Source organism: Oncorhynchus keta, unplaced genomic scaffold, assembly GCF_023373465.1.
Source record: "Oncorhynchus keta strain PuntledgeMale-10-30-2019 unplaced genomic scaffold, Oket_V2 Un_contig_27579_pilon_pilon, whole genome shotgun sequence".
Taxonomy (NCBI): Eukaryota; Metazoa; Chordata; class Actinopteri; order Salmoniformes; family Salmonidae; genus Oncorhynchus; species Oncorhynchus keta.
Genome location: NW_026285598.1, coordinates 1 through 6,887, shown reverse-complemented (window position 1 = coordinate 6,887; position 6,887 = coordinate 1). Strand labels below are relative to the sequence as shown.

The 6,887-nt window shown below is 48.5% G+C and overlaps 1 long non-coding RNA gene across 2 annotated transcripts; it reads left to right on the top strand.

The window, feature by feature from the left end:
• The first annotated feature begins 375 nt into the window (after nt 1-375).
• Nucleotides 376-2,235, top strand: LOC127922893 (uncharacterized). 2 transcript variants are annotated; one of them, XR_008112759.1, is made up of 3 exons: nt 376-475; nt 939-1,003; nt 1,511-2,235. It is a non-coding gene; the product is annotated as an uncharacterized LOC127922893 (long non-coding RNA). The 2 variants fall into 2 exon arrangements; XR_008112758.1 differs by lacking the exons at nt 376-475; nt 939-1,003 and adding exons at nt 1,115-1,195; nt 1,318-1,478.
• The last annotated feature ends 4,652 nt before the right edge of the window (nt 2,236-6,887 follow it).

Below are 6,887 nucleotides of genomic sequence, written 5' to 3'. Positions count from 1 at the left end.
TATCAGATCCACCAATCAGGTCAGTGCAGACATATCAGATCTACCAAACAGGTCAGTGCAGACATATCAGATCCACCAATCAGCTCAACCAATCAGGTCAGTGCAGACATATCAGATCCACCAATCAGCTCAACCAATCAGGTCAGTGCAGACATATCAGATCTACCAATCAGGTCAGTGCAGACATATCAGATCTACCAATCAGGTCAGTGCAGACATATCAGATCCACCAATCAGGTCAGTGCAGACATATCAGATCCCACCAATCAGGTCAGTGCAGACATATCAGATCTACCAATCAGCTCAGTGCAGACAAATCATATCTACCAAACAGGTCAGTGCAGACATATCAGATCCACCAATCAGCTCAACCAATCAGGTCAGTGCAGACATATCAGATCTACCAATCAGGTCAGTGCAGACATATCAGATCTACCAATCAGGTCAGTGCAGACATATCAGATCTACCAATCAGGTCAGTTCAGACATATCAGATCTACCAAACAGGTCAGTGCAGACATATCATATCTACCAATCAGCTCAACCAATCAGGTCAGTGCAGACAGATATTTACCACCAAACAGGTCAGTGCAGACATATCAGATCCACCAATCAGCTCAACCAATCAGGTCAGTGCAGACATATCAGATCTACCAATCAGGTCAGTGCAGACATATCAGATCTACCAATCAGATCAGTGCAGACATATCAGATCCACCAATCAGCTCAGCCAATCAGGTCAGTGCAGACATATCAGATCCACCAATCAGCTCAACCAATCAGGTCAGTGCAGACATATCAGATCCACCAATCAGCTCAACCAATCAGGTCAGTGCAGACATATCAGATCTACCAATCAGATCAGTGCAGACATATCAGATCCACCAATCAGCTCAACCAATCAGGTCAGTGCAGACATAATCAGATCTACCAATCAGGTCAGTGCAGACATATCAGATCTACCAGAACAGGTCAGTGCAGACATATCAGATCTACCAATCAGGTCAGTGCAGACATATCAGATCTACCAATCATGTCAGTGCAGACATATCAGATCTACCAATCAGCTCAGTGCAGACAAATCAGATCTACCAATCAGGTCAGTGCAGACATATCAGATCTACCAATCAGGTCAGTGCAGACATATCAGATCTACCAATCAGGTCAGTGCAGACATATCAGATCTACCAATCAGGTCAGTGCAGACATATCAGATACTACCAATCAGGTTAGTGCAGACATATCAGATCCACCAATCAGTCAACCAATCAGGTCAGTGCAGACATATCAGAACCACCAATCAGCTCAACCAATCAGGTCAGTGCAGACATATCAGATCTACCAATCAGGTCAGTGCAGACATATCAGATCTACCAATCAGGTCAGTGCAGACATATCAGATCTACCAGAACAGGTCAGTGCAGACATATCAGATCTACCAATCAGGTCAGTGCAGACATATCAGATCTACCAATCAGGTCAGTGCAGACATATCAGATCTACCAATCAGGTCAGTGCAGACATATCAGATCTACCAAACAGGTCAGTGCAGACATATCAGATCTACCAAACAGCTCAGTGCAGACATATCAGATCTACCAAAACAGGTCAGTGCAGACAGATATTTGATCTACCACCAAAACAGGTCAGTGCAGACAGATATTTACCTACCAAACAGGTCAGTGCAGACAGATATTTGATCTACCAGAAAACAGGTTGTGTTCATTGCCAGTGGTTTCAGTTAAACTGATGACCACTGATCTAAGCCCTATTACAATAAAAACATGACGAGTCATTTAGTTCCAGGAACTCATTTACATCCAGGAAGTCATTTAGTTCCAGGAAGTCATTGCCGTAATCTCCTCCAATCACTAAAACTTTGGAAACCCAACTTGATGCGTGATTGTATTGTTGCTTAATAATATTTTTTCCCCCGGAAGGGAGACGTCTCTGTTGTTCTAAGAACCATTCCCTGTTTCAGGTTGTTATGGTAACGAGTAGGTGAGAGTTTTTCTCCACTGTTTGGGGATGGGATGACTGTGTCAGAGTCAGAGTGTGTGGGTGTCAGTGTCCTGCCCCATCCGGGGAGAGGGGGGGCAGGAATCCACTGCCAGGGAGTGGGAAAATAACATTGTGTGAGTCGATGTGAGTGTGTCACTGTTTGGGGCTGGGTGTGTGTGTGTCCTGTCCCATCCGGGGGTAGTGAATTCACTGCCAGGGAATGGGATCTGTGTATGTGTGTGTGTGTGTGTGTGTGTGTGTGTGTGTGTATGTGTGTGTGTGTGTGTGTGTGTGTATATGTGAGTATTGTGTGTATGTGAGTGAGAGATGTGTGTGTGTGTCAGAGAGAAGAGAGACAGAGCGAGAGAGAGAGTCTGTTTTCAGGCGTGGCTTCCTGCCCCTCGCCCACATCAGAGTGTTGTGGGTGAGCGTTGTAGAGGTGTTGTGTCTACAAACATCTCAGATAAAACTCCAGGATCTGTTAATGGGTGTGACTGTCACTGCCTCCCTTCCAAATTAAACCCTATTCCCTATGTAGGGGCCAACGGAACCGCTATTCCCTATGTAGGGGCCAACGGAACCCTATTCCCATGTAGGGGGCCAATGGAACCCTATTCCCTATGTGAAGTGGCCAACGGAACCCTATTCCCTATGTAGCGGCCAACGGAACCCTATTCCCTGTAGGGGGCCAACGGAACCCTATTCCTGGGTGTAGGGGCCAACGGAACCCTATTCCCTGTGTAGGGGGCCAACGGAACCCTATTCCCTATGTAGGGGGCCAACGGAACCCTATTCCCTATGTAGGGGGCCAACGGAACCCTATTCCCTATGTAGGGGGCCAACGGAACCCTATTCCCTATGTAGCGGGGCCAACGGAACCCTATTCCCTATGTAAGGGGCCAACGGAACCCTTATTCCTATGTAGCGGGCCCAGCGAGGACCCTATTCCTATGTGGCGGAGCAACGGACCACCAACCAACCACTCCATCCACCCAGCCAGCCACTCCATCCACCCAGCCAGCCCTCCATCCACCCAGCCAGTCACTCCAACCACTCCATCCACCCAGCCAGCCACTCCATCCACCCAGCCAGTCCCTCCATCCTGACAGTCACTCCATCACCCAGCCAGTCCACTCCATCCACCCAGCCAGTCCTCCATCCACCCAGCCAGTCACTCCATCCACCCAGCAAGTCACTCTCCATCACCCAGCCAGCCACTCCATCCACCCAGCCAGTCACTCCATCCACCCAGCCAGTCACTCCATCCACCCAGCCAGTCACTCCATCCACCCAGCCAGCCACTCCATCACCCAGCCAGTCACTCCATCCACCCAGCCAGTCACTCCACCAATCCCCCACCCCAGCCAGTCACTCCATCCACCCAGCCAGCCTCCATCCACCCAGCCAGTCCATCCACCCAGCCAGTCCTCCATCCACCCAGTCCTCCCACCCAGCCAGTCACTCCATCCACCCAGCCAGTCACTCCCATCCACCCAGCCAGTCCTCCCATCCAGCCCAGTCCTCCATCCATCCATCCATCCATCCAGCCACTCCCATCCATCCATCCACCCAGCCAGTCATTCCCATCCACCTAGCCAGTCACTCCATCCACCCAGCCAGTCACTCCATCCACCCCAGCCAGTCCTCCATCCACCCAGCCAGTCACTCCATCCACCTAGCCACTACCTTCATCCACCCAGCCAGTCACTCCATCCACCCAGCCAGTCACTCCATCCACCCATCCAGCCACTCCATCCATTCAGCCACTCAGCCCTCCATCCATCCAATGATCCTCTAAAGTCTCACTGCCACAACTCTATCCAGACACAGTAGAACTCTGAAACTACATTTAAAAGGGGCAATCTGGGAGTTTGACAAAAAAACAACAGCGTCCACCCCGCCACTTGCTTAGGTAAACAGCTGTGGTCTGGAGAAATGTAACCACTGTTAAATCCATGGACAGAGCTGGCGTGATGACCCTCAGGGAGATCAGCACGATACTGTGAAACCGACACTGAGGCACTTTGTCTGGATGAGTGACACCACATGTCGGACGGTCAGATGTGTCCACTCAAACACACTAAACACATTGGAAAGCTCTACAACACCAAGTCAGACGGGACCAAGGCTGGGAGTTACAGGAGACAGATGGATCTTATTGACTTTAGAGACAACCCATGATGTCCCTCCATCCCACGGTGACTAAGAGACAGCCCATGATGTCCCTCCATCCACGGTGACTAAGACAGCCCATGATGTCCCATCACAGTGATAAGAGACAACCCACGATGTCCCATCCCGCAGTCAAACTAAGGAGACAACCACGATGTCACTCCATCCACGGTGACTAAGACACAACCCACGATGTCCTCCATCCCTGGTGACTAAGACCAAGCCACGATGTCCCTCCATCCACGGTGACTAAGACCACCATGATGTCCCTCCATCCCACGGTAATTAAGACACAACCCACGATGTCCCTCCATCCCCGCGGTGACTAAGACACAGCCTTTGATGTCCCTCCATCCACTTGTTGACTAGAGACAACCCATGATGTCCCTCTATCCACAGTGACTAAAGACAACCCATGATGTCCCTCTATCCACGGTGACTAAAAGACACCCAGATGTCCTCTATCCACGGTGACTAAAAAAGACAACCCATGATGTCCCATATCCACGGTATTAAGAGACAGCCCATGATGTCCCTCTATCACGGTGACTAAGAGACAACCCAGGATGTCCCTCCATCCACGGTGACTAAGAGACAACCCACGATGTCCCTCCATCTACGGTGGATTAAGAGACACCCATTAATGTCCCTTCATCTACTGTGGATTGGAGAGACAAATCCAGAGTTGGTTCTTCTATTCGATGTGTGATTAAGAGACAACCCACGATGTCCCTCCATCCACGGTGACTAAGAGACAACCATTCAGTGTCCCCACGGTGACTAAGAGACAACCCACGATGTCCCTCCATCCACGGTGACTAAGAGACAACCCACGATGTCCCTCCATCCACGGTGACTAAAAGACAACCCATGATGTCCCTCTATCCACGGTGACTAAGACACAACCCATGATGTCCCTCTATCCACGGTGACTAAGAGACAACCCATGATGTCCCTCTATCCACGGTGACTAAGAGACAACCCACGATGTCCCTCCATCCACGGTGACTAAGAGACAACCCACGATGTCCCTCCATCCACGGTGACTAAGACACAACCCATGATGTCCCTCCATCCACGGTGACTAAGACACAACCCATGATGTCCCTCTATCCACGGTGACTAAGACAACCCATGATGTCCCTCACTATCTCACCTCCCCTGGGAGTACATGCAGTCTCTGCTGGAGGACTCGAAGCCGTCTGGGTTCATGGAAACCAGGATGTGGACGCGGGTGCTGTTCAGGAGGCGGGTCACCAGCGGGTCGCTAAGGTAACCACGGGTCAGGTGATCGATCAGCTGGAGCAGGAGAACTCTGCCCACCACCTAAAAAAAAAGAGATGCATTGATACAGTTACAACCATAGAGATCCTATTGACTTAGTAGAGATGTCATAAACCCTCAACGTTCCAGAACGGGGAGAAAATTCAAAGGCATGCAATATCGGAAATTCTATAATAGAATCATAGTCAACCTAAAATATTCTCATATAATTATAAATACATTTTTTACGGGAAGAAAATAAAAAGGAATGCGATATCGGAAATTCTATAATAGAATCATAGTCAACCTAAAATATTGTCATATGATTATAAATACACTCTTATGAATACATTTTATACTGGAAGAAAATAAAAAGGAATGCGATATCGGAAATTCTATAATAGAATCATAGTCAACCTAAAATATTGTCATATGATTATAAATACATTTTATACAGGTTTTATACCAATTGTCTGTATAATTAGTCTATAAAAATATATGTAAACAGACCGTAAAACGTAGACAATCTGACCTGTAAATGCTGCGATAAGATTCTAGTGGTCTAATTCAACGGCTACAGCAGTGTTTGAGGTAAATGCTATACTTTATGCCGTCTGAGAAAATGGATTCAACGAACCCCTGGACACACTGAAAGAGACACTGTCAGAACGTCCGTCTGCTGATCGACTGCAGCAGATAAAACACTGAATAAACTGAGACACGTTGTCAGAACGTCAGAGACCCCCACCCACTGCGTGAACCCACATTCTACTGTCTAAGACCCCCCCACTGGTGAACCCACATTCTACTGTCTAAGACCCCCTACTGGTGAACCCACATTCTACTGTCTGAGACCCCCCACTACTGGTGAACCCACATTGTACTGTCTAAGACCCCCCTACTGGTGAACCCACATTGTACTGTCTGAGACCCCCCCACTACTGGTGAACCCACATTCTACTGTCTAAGACCCCCCACTACTGGTGAACCCACATTCTACTGTCTAAGACCCCCACTACTGGTGAACCCACATTCTACTGTCTGAGAAATGTAGGCGCTTAAAAACCCTTGAGACCCCGCCATCCTTCCTCCCACCATCCACCCTCCCCTCCGTCCGTCCCCTCGGATTGGATCTTAGCATGACTAATCCTTGTTGACCTTAAACCAGCACGTATTTCCATTTAGTCTGAGATTGATCAAATCTGCCCTCTCAAAAGATCTGCTACTTACCAGCAACCAGCTAAACTAATCCTCTACATGGTTAATGTGGTCCTGCGTGTTAACCAACCAGCTAAACTAATCCTCTACATGGTTAATGTGGTCCTGCTGTTAACCAACCAGCTAAACTAATCCTCTACATGGTTAATGTGGTCCTGCTGTTAACCAACCAGCTAAACTAATCCTCTGCATGGTTAATGTGGTCCTGCTGTTAACCAACCCGCTAAACTAAT